We start from the raw sequence: 17035 nt of genomic DNA, 5'->3' as shown, positions 1-17035 counted from the left end.
AAAAATAAAGAACTTACATTTACCTAACAAATGTAATAAATAGCTCTTGATGTCTAGGAACGTGTTCTAAAAATGTCAGTAGATATGTTATTTGCTTTTCATTATTGTCTTTTAATCCTCTTAACATTTCAAGTTTAACAACCTGTTTTGCTTTTATTGTAATTTTTAAATTTTCTTCTTTATGGTGAGTGATATTGGCTTTCTGTCTATAAAGTACTATAAACTCCCATTTAAATATATTTCTTTGGGGAAAAAAACCAATATATTTCTTTGCCACACCTGGGTGGCTCAGTTGGTTGAGCATCTGGCTCTTGATTTCAGCTCAGGTCATGATCTCAGGGCTGTGGGGTTGAGCCCACATCAGGCTCCATGTGGAGCCTGCTTAAGATTCTTTCTCTCTTCCTCTGACCCTCTCCCCTGCTCTCTCTCACTCTCTCTCAAATTAAAAAAAAAAATTAAGGATGGTATTTATAAAAATAAATAAGTGAATGTATATATTTCTAAAAGGGTGAGATGATTTAAAGACAAATAATATGTCAATAATAATACAGAAGTTACCCTGACATGGCCAAAAATTATGAGGGAGGTGTCCTAATGGCTGATTCCTCGCATCAAATCACTACTACCTGATTAGTTTTTGTTGAGGTTTTTTTTTTTTTTTTCCATAACAGAGAATCATTGTCAACAGCAAGATCCTTAATAGACAAAGGGGGGTGGGGACTGGCAAAGCAGAAATTCTGCAGAAGCTGCCTTTGTGATATTCTCAAATGCTTTTAAATCCTATCTCGTGGATGGAAGCCAGAAACTCGGGCACCCAACAGAGAAAAAGTCAAATTCAAATAGATAAACTGAAATAATTAAAACCAGACAGTCCTAGAGCGTTAGGCTTCCTGCTACTAGTCAGGCGACAGCTTTTAGGGAAGTCTAGCCTTGATTCATGTGCTATAAACATGCTCACCTTTTTCATCCTTTGCTATGAACACTCAGCCTAGCTCACCCACTTTGTGGATCGCGGGGGGGGGGGGCAAACTTTAATCAGGGCTCTCCCCTGGGGCGTATCCTTGTTGTGACGGAGCGTATCGCATTCCTTAGTTGAAAAATGAGGGGATGCAAGCTCTTTTTAATGTTTGCTATGCCAACATTCCCCAAGGGAGGGGACTACAGAAAAGAGTTTTGGGGGACTTCAATGAATATTACTTGGAAAAGGAATTCTATGATTAGATGTTTGGAAAACTTTGAGTTAAAAGCTTTCTTTACTGCAGGCCAGCTCACAGCATTTAGTATGCTCTCTGGCCAGAACCATGAACTCAGTTTATCTCAAAGGACCAGCGTTTCCTGGACCACCGGGTGTTCAGTGGTGCTAGCCTAGACAAAACATAATTAGGAAAGTGAAACTTTACCTGAATTAGACAACGTACTCTCAAAGCTAAATTTGGGATAACTGGGGTTACCTGCTTTCTTGGATTATTCACATGCTGATCATTTCCAATGACCAAAGCACTTGCTTTGTGCCGGCTACTGTGCTAACATCTCAATGAATCTTACGACGACCCTGAAAAGGTCTTCTTTAATCTCTACTTTAACAAAAATAAATTAAGGATCAGAAAGACTAACTAAATTCATCCGTTTAACAAATCTTTCGGTTTATTTATTCTGAAAGAGAGAGAGCGCACGAGCAGGGTGAGGGCAGAGAGAGAGGGAGAGAGAGAATCCCAAGCAGGCTGCCCACTCTCAGAGCAGAACTCGACACGGGGCTCAATCTTATGATCCACGAGATCCTGACCTGAGCCGAAATCAAGAGTTGGACGCTGAACCAAGTCACCCAGGCGCCCCCATTTAATAAATTTTTATTATGAAGCTCCTGCTAAGCACTGGGCCTGACTCACTGGCTCCACAGCCCTAATGTCCTGCAGATTGGGCCCTGTAACCAAGAGTGAGCACTCTTGGCAAGCAGAAAAACAAACCTAACAGAGCTCCCGGCGTATGTTTGGGAGATACTGTGACATAGTGGCTTGGAGCAGGGGCTCTAGAGTCTAAATCTGTTAGAATCTCAGCTTTTCCATCTGAAAAATGGGTCTAGAAAGAATACCCCACCTCAGAAGGAGGTTGTGGCGATTGAGTGAAATCATACCGGGAATATGTTTTGCGTGGAGCAGTTACATGGAAATGCTCAACAACTGTCAGCTTGACCTGTGGGTCAAGATGTGAGGAACTCAAGTGTTCAGGCTTTCCGTGAACACACTGCCTGTCTCCTCTATCTAAAATCGCCAAGAGAGGGAGGAAGGGAGCAGAAAAGGAAGGAAGGAAAGCAGACTATCAAAAACGTTGATTCTTCTGGTCACACTGATTTGGGGTTGGTGGTGGCGTTCTAGAATTGGCTTCCATGTCAAGCAAAACTCCCCACGTAGAGATCCCAGCTCGTCTGGAACAGAGAACACTGGAGGTCAGAGTAGCTCTCCTGAGGGGAGAAACATTTTTGGACAAGAACACAGAGCGTTCAGAATGCACCCAGAATCATCAAACTCAAGAAATCTGACACTAGGATTGAAAAAATCACAATTAATGGGAACTGAGCTGATGTCTTAAAGACTCTGGGAAGGGGGCGCCTGGGTGGTGCAGTCGGTTAAGCGTCCGACTTCAGCCAGGTCACGATCTCGCAGTCCGTGAGTTCGAGCCCCGCGTCGGGCTCTGGGCTGATGGCTCGGAGCCTGGAGCCTGTTTCCGGTTCTGTGTCTCCCTCTCTCTCTGCCCCTCCCCCGTTCATGCTCTGTCTCGCTCTGTCCCAAAAATAAATAAACGTTGAAAAAAAAATTAAAAAAAAAAAAAAAAAAGACTCTGGGAAGTCTGGTTGAGTGAGCAACTCCTAATTAAAGAACAGACCTGGACACAATGGGGACTTTGTCGGGGGTGGATCAGGCCAACATTCCCTGAAGTCCCTGATCACTCTGAATTCCACTAAGCACTATGTGCCTCTAGAGGTCACACAAGAGGAAGATCCCAGAACTGCCTGAAGACTTCTTACAAAAAAGTAAAAATAAAAACTTGAACATGACTCCAATCAAGTCTCTAGACTTGATGTGATAGAAAACCCAGGGGAAACAGAACATGTTAAATGACACCATAAAGATGCAATCAGCCAACCCAGAGCCAGGAAAACTATCGAACAAATGAACAAACAACTTTTGTTCAAATAAATGGATTTTTTTTTTTTTAATTTGGGAATTGTTAGAGATTCATTCGGGAATTGTTAGAGATTTGATGGGATTTAAGAAATGCAAAGTGTGGTACTTGTTTGGGTTCTAGTCAAAGAAACCAACTGAAAAATGGCATTTTTTGGAGACAACTGGGGAAAATTGAGCCAATTGGACAATAATGGAGTCTGAGTGTATTGTTATTATATCTCACCAGCAGGATATTAGATGATGTTAAAAAGTTCTTGGTAATTTTAGGTATGAGAACAGTCTCATGTTATATTTTTATTAAAGTACTTATTGGTTAGCGATAAATCCTGAAGTATTTACAAGCGAAATGACACGTCGTCTGGAATTCACTTTAAAATATTCCAGCAAAAGCAAACAGACCATTAAAATTGTTTGGTTGGGGAAGACTGAATGAAACAGCAGGACAGTGCTTGAGGCTGAGTGTTGAATACATGGGGCTTCATTACCCTCCGTTCTACATGTGTGTATGTTTTTAAAATGCCATTAGAAGTTAAATGAATACAATTAATTTCTGAAATCTTGAGAGCTGAAACGGAGGAGTTTTCCAGGCTCCTATCAAAGGGAAAACTGGTATGTGGTGAGATTCCAAGAGGTGGCAGCCCCAGGGAGCCCTGCCGGGCAGCAGTTTCTCAGCAGCACAAGACGTCTACTCCCCGCACGGCCATTGTAAAGCTGTCTATTTGACATGCTGCACTGGCTTCTATAATGTCTAACTATCTACAGAGCTAATTAAATTATTAGACTCAGAGCTGTGAGATGGCCCAGTTTACATGCAGAGAATACCTCTTCCAATGCTGTAGCCACTAAGCGAATTCCCCTTGAAGTCATAATTAGTCATCCGGAGTGCTTCCCAATCAAGTTGTGTCTCTGATAAAGAATTCCCAGTTTGCTCCTAACACTTCCCTGGTGGTGAGATTGTTTATTTAATTTCAGCACAAACAGATGGAGGCGGGGGCAGACCAGGAGAAAAAGGTTTCTCAGTCTGGCCTGGAAGGGCCAGTTTTTGAGTTAGGGCGTCCAGTGAGGGGGGCCTCTACTGAACTGACAGGGACTGAGTTTATGCCTCTTCAAAGGCTCAGACATGGCCTGTTGCCTGTGATGTCTTTGTGATGAGGGAACTGTGCCCCCTGTCTTCTCTGCCAGCATCCATCAAGGTCAGAGAAGGGGGTTAGGCCTTCTCTGTGTGGGAGATGGAAAAGCCACTGTGCTGAGAACCAAAGACGTGGGCTCAGGGTAAGTCTCCACACTCATCTTCGGCCCTAGGGTCCTCGTCTACAAGATGGTGGCTGAACAAAGAGATTTCAAAGATTCCTTTCCGGTTACGAAATGGGTTTAAGTGGCTGGGGTTCTTTTGAGAAATGGTCCAAAAACTCAGAGTGACATGTTTGCAGTTTGCATCCTCAGCAGAGCTATAAGCATCATAGCTTAGTGGCCAAGAAAGGACTCTGAAGCCAGAGCGCTTGGGTTCTGGTGCAGCTACTGCCCAACCGCCCGCCGGGCGCGGCGCCCCCCACCCCGCCGCAACAGTGTGGCCTATTGCTTAACCTCTTGAAACTCGTTTCCCCTCTGTCAAATGAGGATAACAGCAGGAATTTCCTCGCAGGTTTTATGAGGACCAAGGAAATGAATACACATACAGAGCTGTTGCTATGACGTTTATCAAGAAAAGTAACACTTTATACACCTTTACAGCCCTAGGAGTGAAGCATGATGCTGTTGACATTTTGTGATTGAAATTAGGCCCTCCCCACTGATTTTAGAGTCTGGAAGACGGGCATTCCTATTAAAACCTTGGCCCTAGGTGCGTCTGGTTGGCTCAGAGACCCACACTTAATTTCGGCTCAGGTCATGATCTCACATTTGTGACATAGAGCCCGTCTTGAGTGTGAAGCTTGCTTGGGATTCTTTCTCTGCTCTTCCCCTCACTCATTCCCTCTCTTTCTCTCAAAATAAAAACAAACCTTGGCCTTGACACTGATACTATTGATATGAAGTAGTGTTTATTGAACACATTATTTTCTAAACTTGCTTTAAAAATTTTTCTTTTAATGTTTATTTTTTTTTAATTTTTTTTTCAACGTTTATTTATTTTTGGGACAGAGAGAGACAGAGCATGAAGGGGGGAGGGGCAGAGAGAGAGGGAGTCACAGAATCGGAAGCAGGCTCCAGGCTCTGAGCCATCAGCCCAGAGCCTGACGCGGGGCTCGAACTCACGGACCGCGAGATCGTGACCTGGCTGAAGTCGGATGCTTAACCGACTGCGCCACCCAGGCGCCCCAAATGTTTATTTATTTTTGAAAGAGAGAGAGAGAGAGAGAGAGAGAGAGAGAGAGAGAGACAGAGCATGAGTGTGGGAAGGGTAGAGAGGGAGGGAGGAAGACACAAAATCTGAAGCAGGCTCCGGGCTCTGAGCTGTCAGCACAGAGCCCGATGCAGGGCTCAAACTCACGAGCTGCGAGATCATGACCTGAGCCAAAGTCGGACGCTTAACCGACTGAGCCACCCAGGCGCCCCTCTAAACTTGCTTTTTAAGTCAGAAGGTTGGAAGGACAGAAGGTTGGAAAGGACCTCTAGGGTTTTCCAGCTTTAGCCTCAATCAGAAGTTCAAGGCCATGTACAAAATCTGCCCAGTGACACGTCGTGTTCTGCTTGAATTCCTCCGGGGACATGGGGCTTACAGCCTTCTGACAGACCTGCTCTTTGAACCTTGCCCCAGGAGAAAACATGAAAAGAACTGAGGATCTTTAAGCTGGAAAACAGGTTAGTGGAAACATAGCTGACTTTAAATATTTGAAGGATCGTTATCAGTGTTAAAAGAAAAATGAACATTAAGCATGGCCATTAATGTATTGTCATTACGGTGATCATTTATCCACCTCGCGCCCTATGTCAGACACCACACAAAATGCCTTGTGTGACTTCCAATTTAATCCTTCAACATCCCCCTAAGACAGTATTAGTATTCTGATGTTATAGTTGAGGAAACTGAGGTAGAGGACAGTTAGGTAAAACTCTGCCCTAGGAGATACAGTCAGGGGCAAAAACAGGATTGGTCTGACTTTGGAAGGTAGAATGAGAACTGTTTTTGCAGAAATTCCTGGGACCCTAAGGCACCCACTGTCTGGGAAGCAGGTTTGGGAGCAACATGATGAGAACTTTAACATGAGACTGAACTCATTTCAGGTAAGGAAGGGTTGCAGGGCTTTTGTAAAACACACACACACACTCTGATCAGCCTGACATGGGTTTCTGGAGAGACAGTGCGTAGACAGGAAGGGTGGGGACCTGGGGAGGCCAGACGGGTGAAATGGGGTGGTAGAGAGGGTTGCCCATGGCCGGTGACAGGGCTGGAGAGAACACCCAGGAGGCATGACTGGCGTGCCTGCAAATGTGTGGTCTCCAGCGCAGCTCTGCCTCCCCACTGTTCCCTCCACAGTGGACCCTATTCTGGACCAATCTCCCTGAGCAAACGCCACTCTTCCTACTTCACAGGGAAGGTAGAGGTCATTGGGCATAGCTGACCTCAACTGTCAGCCTCTCTTCATGACCTTCACTTCCTCCTCCCCTGCTTCAAGAACGGGGCTCCAAGAACATCTCGGGATCTTGACTTACACACTCTCCACTCTCTTTCTTGAACCTTTATCTGCCCTGTCCTGGCTTCTTTCCATCTGCCTGCCACCTTGTCAAAAACACAGGGGAAGATAACTCTTGTGATCCTGCACCCAGCTCGCAGCAAGTGTCCCGACCCCCTTTTCAAACCAAGCTTCTAAAACACAGTTGGCACTCACTCTCTCCAGTCCTTTGAGGATCTGCCGTCAGCCCAGCCCATCCAGCTTCCAAACACACCCACGTGGGAACTGAGGACACCTCTGGCCTCTCAGTTCCTACTGTCCAGCAAACACTTGTGGCCTCAGCCTTACCTGACCGGATCTGTTACTCACTCCCTCTTTATGAAATTCCCATTTCTCCTGGTTGCTATAAAACACTTTCTTGGTTTCCCCCTTACCTTTCTGGCTCTTTCTGGATCCTCTTTCTCTGGGGCCTCTTACTTGTTTACCAGGAGCCATCTGAGCCCCTATGCCCAGTCTAGACCCCCTGCAGGACCATTCACCCCCACATGGCTTCTCCACACTGCCCACCCTCCCAATCTAGACATCCAGCTGTCACCCAACAAACACCTCAGCCCCTACATAGAGCTGCCTACTAAGGGGGGGCTCTGGACCCTCCGTGTAGAAAATAAAAAACGCCCCCCCGCCCCCGCCCTACAAATCTGCCAAACAGCTTTAGGGGATTCCTGAGAGATGCTGAACTATACTCACCACCCTACACAACATGAAGTGTTAAGGCTTCCTATGGTCCCAGGCTAGGGCAAACTCTAATGGGATCCTCTGACCCAACTCCTTCTGCCTTCCTCTAACGTCAGACCTTCTGGCTCTGCCTTTGCCTCGGCCCTCCAAGGCTGAACTGTGGGTATGTGATCTTTCCTCCACTAATTTGCTTCCTTTTGGTCCCTTTTCTCAACCCCCTATTCTCCCACTTCCCCAACACCTGCAATGCCACACATTACATCTCTATTGCAGCCCTCTCCCCTCCCCTTGCATACACTATTTATAGAGGCCAAATACATTATTATGTCAGCTACCTTTGCAGCTCACTTACATGTTGGGAGAATAGAAATGGCTCACACAGACACCATGACAGGTGCTGTGTCAAAGTCACGGACGAAGACCACACACGGGTGCTTCTCAGTCCTCAGCACAGGCTCCAGACTATGGAGAGGCCGCATCAGCTGGGCCTCAAGGCACAGACTGCCTGAAAAGGAAAAGAGTAGCCTTCCCCACGGAGGGCTCCCAGGGGACCCAGAGCACCCAGGATCTCATAGAAACAAGAGGTGTCCTGGCCTCAGGACAATGCTGAGGGTGGGTGAGAGGAGGAGCAAGAAGAGGAACATTCTGGCTGGGAAGCTTGCAGACGCCCTGCTGTGGGTCTGCGTCCCAACGGGGCAACTGAATCAGGCTCCTCTGGGCTCCCTCTGTGCCCTTTGGCCTTTTTCCTTCACCAGAACCAGTGTTTGTTCTTTGTCAGGAGCAGTTGTCCTAGGCTGGTGCTTCTCCTTTTTCTTCTTCTGAGGCCAGCATTTCGGTGTGCTCCACCCCTGCCCTTTTCTTTGGCCCCACCCCCCCCTCCGAACTGGGCTGACCCTGGGGGGGGGGGGCAACCCTTCCCCTTCCCTCCCCCCTCTCCCTTTTTACCCCCCCCCCCCCCCATCCTCCTCCTTCCTACCTACTTCCTCCCTCTCCCTGCCTCCTCCCTCCCTCATCCCTCCTCCCTCCCCTCCTCCCTCTTACCTCTCTCCTCTCCTTCTCCCCCTCTTACCTCTCTCCCACCTCCTTCTCTCTTCCGTCTGCTCCCTTCTCCCTGTACTGGGACTCAGAACTGTGCCCACCCCAGGGAGCTCAACATGCATTTCATGAGGGCCATTGGGTGTTGCTCGGATATTCTCAGACACCCCAGAACAAGCGGTAGATAACAGGGTGGTTATAGACCCTCAATGTACACGGGGCTCTCCTGTGGTTGCTTTCTGATAACCAAACACCTCGCTCAGGATGGGGACCCGAGATATTCTTACACTGCTCTGGCAACTCTCGTTACATCTGTGGACAATAATTTTTGTCTGGATACCCAATAACTTTTGTTTCAGCTTGGCCCACTCTTGAATTCTCCGTAGATCAAAGCAGCTTAACCAAGAATGTCAGAAAGCAAGCATTTTCTGAATTAACAAGAACCACCACCACAATCTTTCAAGAAGAAGAAGAAGAAGAAGAAGAAGAAGAAGAAGAAGAAGAAGAAGAAAGAAGAAGAAGAAGAAGAAGAAGAAGGGGAGGAGGGGGAGGGGGAGGGGGAGGAGGGAGAGGGGGAGGAGGAGGAAGAAGAACACCAGAGGAAATATAAAAGAGATTTCAACCAGACGACTCTCACCTAAAAAGTTCTTGTAAAAATAGGTAGATCGTGTATCTGTCCCACATTGCCTGGGTCTCTAAAGCCCAGATAACAAAAATCAGTTCAAATCCTTTTTTTTTTTTTTCTCTAAAATAAGAATTTATGGAATGCTGTTGCCTTTTAGAGGCTGGGAAAGTGGGAAACACCGTGAAGCTGAGCTTTGGCGTGATAACCACCGCCACCGCCGGGTGTCACACACCAAGGCGAGGCGCTGTGCCAACCGCGGCAGACACGTTACTTAATTTCACCCCCTTGGAGCCCTGTGAAGCAGATATCATCGTCCCATTTTGCAGGCCCCAGAGAATGTATTTCATGACCCAGGAGTCAAACTCGATTCTTTCAAACTGCAAAGTCTTGACGCTTAGCCCCTGCACTCCCCCTGCCTCATGCTGTATTTCAGGTTCCCGCCAGATCCATTATCATTCACTCCCATTGCCTTTAGCAAGACTCCCAGCATCATTCCCAGCTCAGCTAAGGGCAGAAAACACAGAACTCGTGGAGTGCTTGTCCCTTAATGTCTTGAAGGCAATACCAGTGCGATCTAGATCAGGACTTCTCAACCTCAGCATTACACATGCTTTGCCTGGGATAATTCTTGGGGGGGGGGGGGGGCTGTCCTGTGTGTGGTACGATGCTTAGTAGCATCTCTGTCCTCTGCCCACTAGAATCCAGCAACATCCCTTCCCGCCACCCGTCGTGGCAACAAGAGTATCTCCAGACAGGGCCAAGTGTCCACTGGGTGGAAGACACTGCCCTCAGTTGGAACCACCCATCTAGACGTCCAGACCATCAGCGGGGACCCAACACCTCATCCCTGCCCCACCAACTTTGCTCTCTATGCTTTGCGTACTCCTACCTTGAAGCAACAGACCTGGCAATCCCACAGCAGGATGGGCAGGAAGAGAGTGGCTGTGAAGAACTCAGTAACAGGTGATCTCTAGAAGTCAGGTAGGTTGGCAGCTGGCATCGGGTTTCCGGATTTTTCCACATAGGCCAGTATTTTCTTTTATTTTTTCTTTGTTTTAAAAATTTTGTTTTTAACGTTTATTTATTTTTGAGACAGAGAGACACAGAGCATGAGCAGGGGAGGGCAGAGAGAGAGGGAGACACAGATTCGGAAGCAGGCTCCAGGCTCTGAGCCATCAGCCCAGAGCCCGACGTGGGGCTCAAACTCATGGACCATGAGATGGTGACCTGAGCTAAAGTCGGACGCTTAACGGACTGAGCCACCCAGGCGCCCCAGGCCAGTATTTTCTTGACGAAAACGTCAATTTTACTTCCCCTCATGTCAAGTCTTTTACACAAAGACCATTCTTAGTATGTTTCTATTTTAAAGGTCATAGATGTGAAGACTAGGAAAACTAGGCAGAAAAATGCTCACGACAATGAAAAGAGCAGGTGACAAAAACTGTATGAACTCTGTCGTGGCATCTAACGTGACAAGAGAAATGATGGAATGAAGGATTATGGGTGGTGTCTTCCTCCTTTTTCTAAATTCCCTTCCTCCTCTTTCTAAAGGTAACTTCCAACGTACCTTCGTAATTTAGAAGGTAAAATTCCAGATGGTGTCCCCAGACGTAGGTCTCCCTACCCCCCTCTCCAGGTCGTGTCTCCAGAGCAGTAACCTCACAATGAACAATTACTACCTGCTCCCTGAATTGCCACCTAGATCCCCAGTGTGACCATAGACAATGTCATCTGTATAGGCTGTGCCGTATCTAAACTGCACTTGATACGTTTGTTTAATGAAGTTTATTAAAATTCAAAAATGATTACATTATTTTTCAGAAAAAAATGAAGATTGATTCTTCCATTGCCTGATCCCATTTGAGCATCTGAAACCAACTGTGGCTGAGACCCCCCCCCCCCCCACTCCCTCCCAGGGATTCCCTTACCTGGAGGCAGCCTGGAGGCAGAGGTGGACCCTCCTCCCTCCACTGTGGCCACTTTGGCACTTTAGGCCCCGCCCCTAACCTGAGCTGGACCCATCAGATTCTCTTTCTTAGAAATTCGGAATTTTGAACCAATAGACCTAGGCCCTTGTCCTGTTCATGTAAGCGGCAGCTCTCCAAAAAGTCTGTAATAAATTCCTGCTACTTGGATCCCCGATTTCTGTTCCTTCTGCAATCTGGTTGGTCCATTTTGCCTGGAATCCTCCCCCACCAAAAATAATAATTTTATTTGTTTGTTTGAGCTGGTTCTAATTCGAATTGACTCTTGCTTCTTCCAACTCAAAGAATCTTAACTCCTAGATGTCATAATTGACATCTCTTTATTATCCACATAAATATCAGGCCATAAGTATTCTGACCCTCTTGCCAGTGGTGATGTCTTTTATGGTCACATCTGAAGAGCAGAAATACTGGCTTCCGTCAGACTGGTTGCATTCTCAGCTCTGCCCCTTTAAGCGCGAGTTTCCTTATAGGGTATGTGGGCACTTAACTGCTGTTGCAGGGGATGAAGGGCTTTGAATGAGGGGTGTGCTCGGGGCTATTTCTGCAAGGGGCTGTTTCCCCTTTACATTCTGTCTCAAGCAAGAAGATACTCGCTCTTCTTTAGTAACTCATGGTCTAAAAAAACAAAATCCCATTTTGCAAAAACAGTCTATATTTCTCTCTGTGCACTTCCCACATTTTTTTTTTTTTCTCTCCCCAAATCCCAACACTTGATTTGAAGCATGTCTTCAAGGCCTTCCGTTTCCTATCTGGGATTTCCTGACCTTAGAGATGCCCGTTAGGTTTTTTCTGACATAGAATTTGGGTCCTCAGGAGAGTCCCTAACACTGAGTAGTGGTTAACGAGCTTGGAACCTCTTTAGAGATGCTTTACCAACATCTCATACATTTGATCCAGAAGTACTGATGATTACTGAGTGCTTACTGTGTGCTTTGCTTAAGTGGTCTTATTTAATCCTCATGCAACTCTGTGAGGTAGGTACGATCATTCCACCCATTTTACAGAAGAAACTAAGGCTCCGAGCGGTTAAATAATCTGCTCAGTGTCACATAACTGGTAACCGGTAGACCTTGTGTGCTCAGCTGCCATCTGTGCTAAATTTGCTGCCTTTACGTTACATATGACTAACTTCCTGGCCTGCCCTCAGTGAATGATGAGCCAAGCACCGGGACACCCGTGTTCATCTTGGGCCCAGAGCAAAGTTCTCTGTATCGAGGGGCCTGAAGGGTCCTTCCGCACAGGGCCTGGGAGCAAATACCCTGCTTTTCCCGAGAAAGTCCCCGTGTGTTGTGCAATCCTGTCATTTAGAGTTACTGCTCCTCCTTCTCCTGTCTCATCCATCTACGTGCTGTCTACACCCTCGGCTTCTTGCACTTCTGCTTTTTTTTTTTTAATTCTTTTTTAACGTTTATTTATTTTTTGAGAGACAGAGAGAGACGGAGCAGGAGCAGGGGAGGGGCAGAGAGAGAGGGTGACACAGAATCCAGAGAGCACGCTCCAGGCTCCGAGCTGTCAGCGCAGAGTCCGATGCGGGGCTGGAACGCACAAGCCGTGAGGTCATGACCTGAGCCGAAGTCGGACGTTCAACCGACTGAGCCACCCAGACGCCCCCTTCTTGCGCTTCTGTTTAGTGAGCACTTGCTATGTACTGCATGAATGCACAGAACATATTTCACAATAAATATCACCTCTTGTTTTTGTCATTAGGGTTCACACCACCGCCCCCCCCCCCCCGAGCCCACACACACACATGGGCCCACATGGCCCTGTGTGATCTATCCTGAGCCACCTCCCTGACCACCTCCCACCCCCTCCCTCTCCCTCACAGGCTCCGGCCACACTAGTTTCCTTGCTGCAAGCTCGCTCCTGCTTCAGAGACTTGGCATCTAGCATTCCTTCTGTCCGGATTGCTTACCCGCTTCCCTCAGTTCCCGCCTCAAATATTTCTCAAAACCTGTGCTATGCCCTCTTCATAAATGATCTCATTTCGTCCTCAGCAATCCTATGAGGTAGGTACCATGTTGGGTTAAGCGCCTATGAAATTGCCAGTATTTGACCATTTGACTTACCGGAAAGCAGCTTCCTATTGTTCAACCTAATATTATGCCTATTTTACAGAGGAAGGAATTGGGCCTTAAATAATTTGGCCAAGGTCACACTGTTATCAAGCGGCAGGGACAGGATTCAGTCTTAGACCTCTTTTATCCTAAGGTCCACACCCTTAATGTCTAACCATTTGCCCCCAGACCTTCCCTGTTTCTTTCTTGGATTTTTGTCCTTCCATTTGGTCAAGGAGCATGACATACCCTCTACGAAGCTGGGGTACCAAGAAACTGAAACACTAATGTTCCCACTTGAAGAGCCTCGAGCCTTCCAGTCAACACAGAGGCTGCCTACCTGGATCTTTCCTGTCTCTGCTATCTGGCTCCAAGCCGCTGGTAAGTGAGCCCAGACAGCCAAGGATGAGCCCTACAGACCAGATCTGCACTTCCTGAAAAGTGAGGGGGCATCACAAGCTGTTAGGCCTTGGGGATCTTGCCTGAAAACAGAAAAATGGCTCAGAAACTGGGGAGGAGAAAAGAAACCTGGACACTTAAAAACACTATTTTAACACTGTTAAACCCTGTTATAACTCTCTCATCGGCTGAGCAGAAGCCTCCCTAGGTAGTAAGCATATAGCCAGGGGCTTGGGGAAGTGTCTGAGAACCAACATCAGAAGAGAGGGCAATGTTAATTAGCACAAGTGTATGGGGTACCTGGGTGGCTCAGGCGGTTATGTGTCAAACTCTGGATTTCTGTTCAGGTCATGATCTCAGGATCCATGGTCATGATCTCAGGGCCCAGGTAAGGGCCTTGATCTCTAAGGGCCCTGATCTTGGCTCAGGTCATGATCTCAGAGCCCTGTGTTGGGCTCTGTGCTGACAGTTCGGAGCCTGCTTGGGATTCTCTCTCTCCCTCTGTCTCTCTCTGCCCTTCCCACAATTGCGTGTGTGTGTGTGTGTGTGTGTGTGTGTGTGTGTGTGTTTATCATGAGAGTAGATAAATCTTCTGAGCAAAACCACACCGTGCGCTCTCTCTCTCTCTCTCTCTCTCTCTCTCACACACACACACACACACACAAAGTAAATAAATAAACTTAAAAAATATATAAGCACAAGTGGAGGGCTTTGGGGGAACACCAACCATCATCACTTCTCGCCCCCAGCATACATGCAGTCTGAAGACCAGATCTGGCCCAAGCTTGATTCTGTTAATGCCATTTTGAATATCATTGCCAGACAGTAGCGTATGTTACAAACTTTACCAGTTATGGCAAATCTGCTCAGGGGAAAAATGACTCCCATCCTCTGTTTAGCTCTCTGGGTTTCCAGTTTGACTTGGATTTGGGTCTATCTGCCAGTTCAATATCCTGCCAGGTCTTTGATACCTGGAGGATTTTTTTTTTTTTTTCAACTTTTTTTTTTTTTATTTATTTTTAGGACAGAGAAAGACAGAGCATGAACGGGGGAGGGGCAGAGAGAGAGGGAGACACAGAATTGGAAACAGGCTCCAAGCTCTGAGCCATCAGCCCAGAGCCCGACGCGGGGCTCGAACCCACGGACCGCGAGATCGTGACCTGGCTGAAGTCGGACGCTTAACCGACTGCGCCACCCAGGCGCCCCTACCTGGAGGATTTTTAGAGGATGTACCCTGGAGGGTCATTCCACATCCTTATCTCACTGTGTTATTGAAAAGGAAAGTCCATTAAGTGTTCTTAAGCAGAGGAATCACATACTATCAGCCCTTTTGCTTTGTTTTGTAAACGATGACTGACAGCTGTGGGAAGAATGGATGAACTGGGGACAGAACCCGAACAAGGAAAACCATTTCAGAGGCCATCGCGTTTGCCCCGGTGAGAAATGCTGTTCGCTTGGCCTGGCCTGTGCCGGCGGCAGTGGAGGGAGACAGAAAAGAACCAATTCAATAGGTACTGTGGATGTATCTGTACCAGCTGGCAACCTGCCTCTGGGGGTGAGCTGAGCAGGTGCTCCAGGTGGTCTCTCCTACGGCCTCGGCCATACAGCTAGTGGGCCAAATGACTCTAAAATCCTTCCCAACTCGATGATTCTATTGATCTAGAACACCAACGACATGGCTATGGCTATGGGTAGAAATACGCACTGTTTGATAGTTGTGACCCATGCCCATGCACGTGGTCATTTTTGAGCCTCATAGCAATCCTGGGAGGTACATATTATTTTTTCCACTTTAAAAGTTAGAAAATTCAGGCCCAGAGAGTTTAAATGATGGATCCAAACACTGACCAAATCCAATGGCTCTTGGGTTCAAATGCAAGTCTTTTGACTCCAGAACCCACCTGTTTCTTCTATCATGAGAGAAGATAAATCTTCTGAGCAGAAGTGCCAAGGAGACCATAAAGTTGAGACTAATAAAATCAATGCTATTATTTTAAAATAAGTATCTGTATTATTAAACTGATACAAGTGTAATTATAACAACGCCCTGTATTCGAGTGCTCACTCTGTGTAAGGACTATTGAAACACCAAGTGTATAATCATAATTGGTCCTCACAAGAACCCAGGGAGGGAGGTACTATTATTATCTCCATATCACATATAGAGAAACTGCAGTATAGTGGTTAAATATATTGCCCAAGTTCACACAGCTAGTTAGCTGTGGAACTGGAATTAAAACCCAGGCCACTTAGACACCTGAGTCCTTTGGGCTAAATGGCCTCCCAAGAAAGAATATATACACAGGTGATATTATATGCATAGGAAGCTTCTGAAACTCCCTGTAGGAAGGAAGACCAGAAGCTAGAATGGGAAGGAAGATTCTAGCTTTCACTGTCTGCCCTTTTGTATTTTTTCCACTATAGTGACTGAGACTGCCAGCAGGCCACCAATATCCATTCTCCCTTCTTCCTTTAATTATAGGAATCCTGAGTGTTAGCTAGGCATGTGGGAACCCATCCTGAGTGTATACTCCCCAGCCTCCTCTATAGTAATAGGTATGGGCATGTGACTAAGTTCTAGCCAGCAGAAAGGATATATGTAAATTCTGGGCCATGTCCTTACAAGGAATGGAGAAAGGTTACCCTAGCCTTTTTCCCTCTGGATCGCTGGGATGTAGCTATGATGACAGGAGCTCAAGCAGCCACCTTGGACCTAGAGACAGAAGCAATATACTGAGGATAAGAAAGCTACCTTACTAAATTGGGGAACTCTATTTCTGGAATTTTACCTAAGGAAAAAAAAATCAAACTTGTATCATATTTAAACCACTATATTTTTAGGTCTATTTTTAGCAAGTTTCTGCCGTATCTAACACACACACGCATATATTGCCTTTTTCAAGGAAAAAACTAATTAAAAGGGGTGCCTGGGCCGCTTAGTCGGTTAAGCATCTGACTTCAGCTCAGCTCATGATCCCACAGCTTGTGAGTTCAACCCCCATGTTGGGCTCTGTGCGGACAGCTCAGAGCCTGGAGCCTGCTTCAGATTCTGTCTCCCTCTCTCTGCCCCTCCCCCACTTGCGCCTGTGCTCTCTCTCTCTCTCTCTCTCTCTCAAATATAAATAAACATTAACAAAAAATTTTTAAACTAACTTAAAAAATCATGACAGGGGCGCCTGGGTGGCGCAGTCGGTTAAGCGTCCGACTTCAGCCAGGTCACAATCTCGCGGTCCGGGAGTTCGAGCCCCGCGTCAGGCTCTGGGCTGATGGCTCAGAGCCTGGAGCCTGTTTCCGATTCTGTGTCTCCCTCTCTCTCTGCCCCTCCCCTGTTCATGCTCTGTCTCTCTCTCTGTCCCAAAAAAATAAATAAATGTTGAAAAAAAAATTAAAAAAAAAATCATGA

The 17035-nt window shown here is 46.7% G+C and overlaps 1 long non-coding RNA gene across 1 annotated transcript; it reads left to right on the top strand.

Moving 5' to 3' along the window:
- The first annotated feature begins 5785 nt into the window (after positions 1-5785).
- On the top strand, positions 5786-9071 carry LOC121042812 (uncharacterized). Its single transcript, XR_005796462.1, has 3 exons — positions 5786-5981; positions 6313-6404; positions 8923-9071. It is a non-coding gene; the product is annotated as an uncharacterized LOC121042812 (long non-coding RNA).
- Positions 9072-17035: the final 7964 nt, after the last annotated feature.

This window comes from Herpailurus yagouaroundi, unplaced genomic scaffold (assembly GCF_014898765.1).
Source record: "Herpailurus yagouaroundi ecotype Mexico unplaced genomic scaffold, PumYag 186, whole genome shotgun sequence".
In the NCBI taxonomy this organism is placed as follows: Eukaryota; Metazoa; Chordata; class Mammalia; order Carnivora; family Felidae; genus Herpailurus; species Herpailurus yagouaroundi.
Note: the sequence above shows the minus strand (reverse complement) of the source record. Positions and strands in the feature narration are given on the sequence as shown.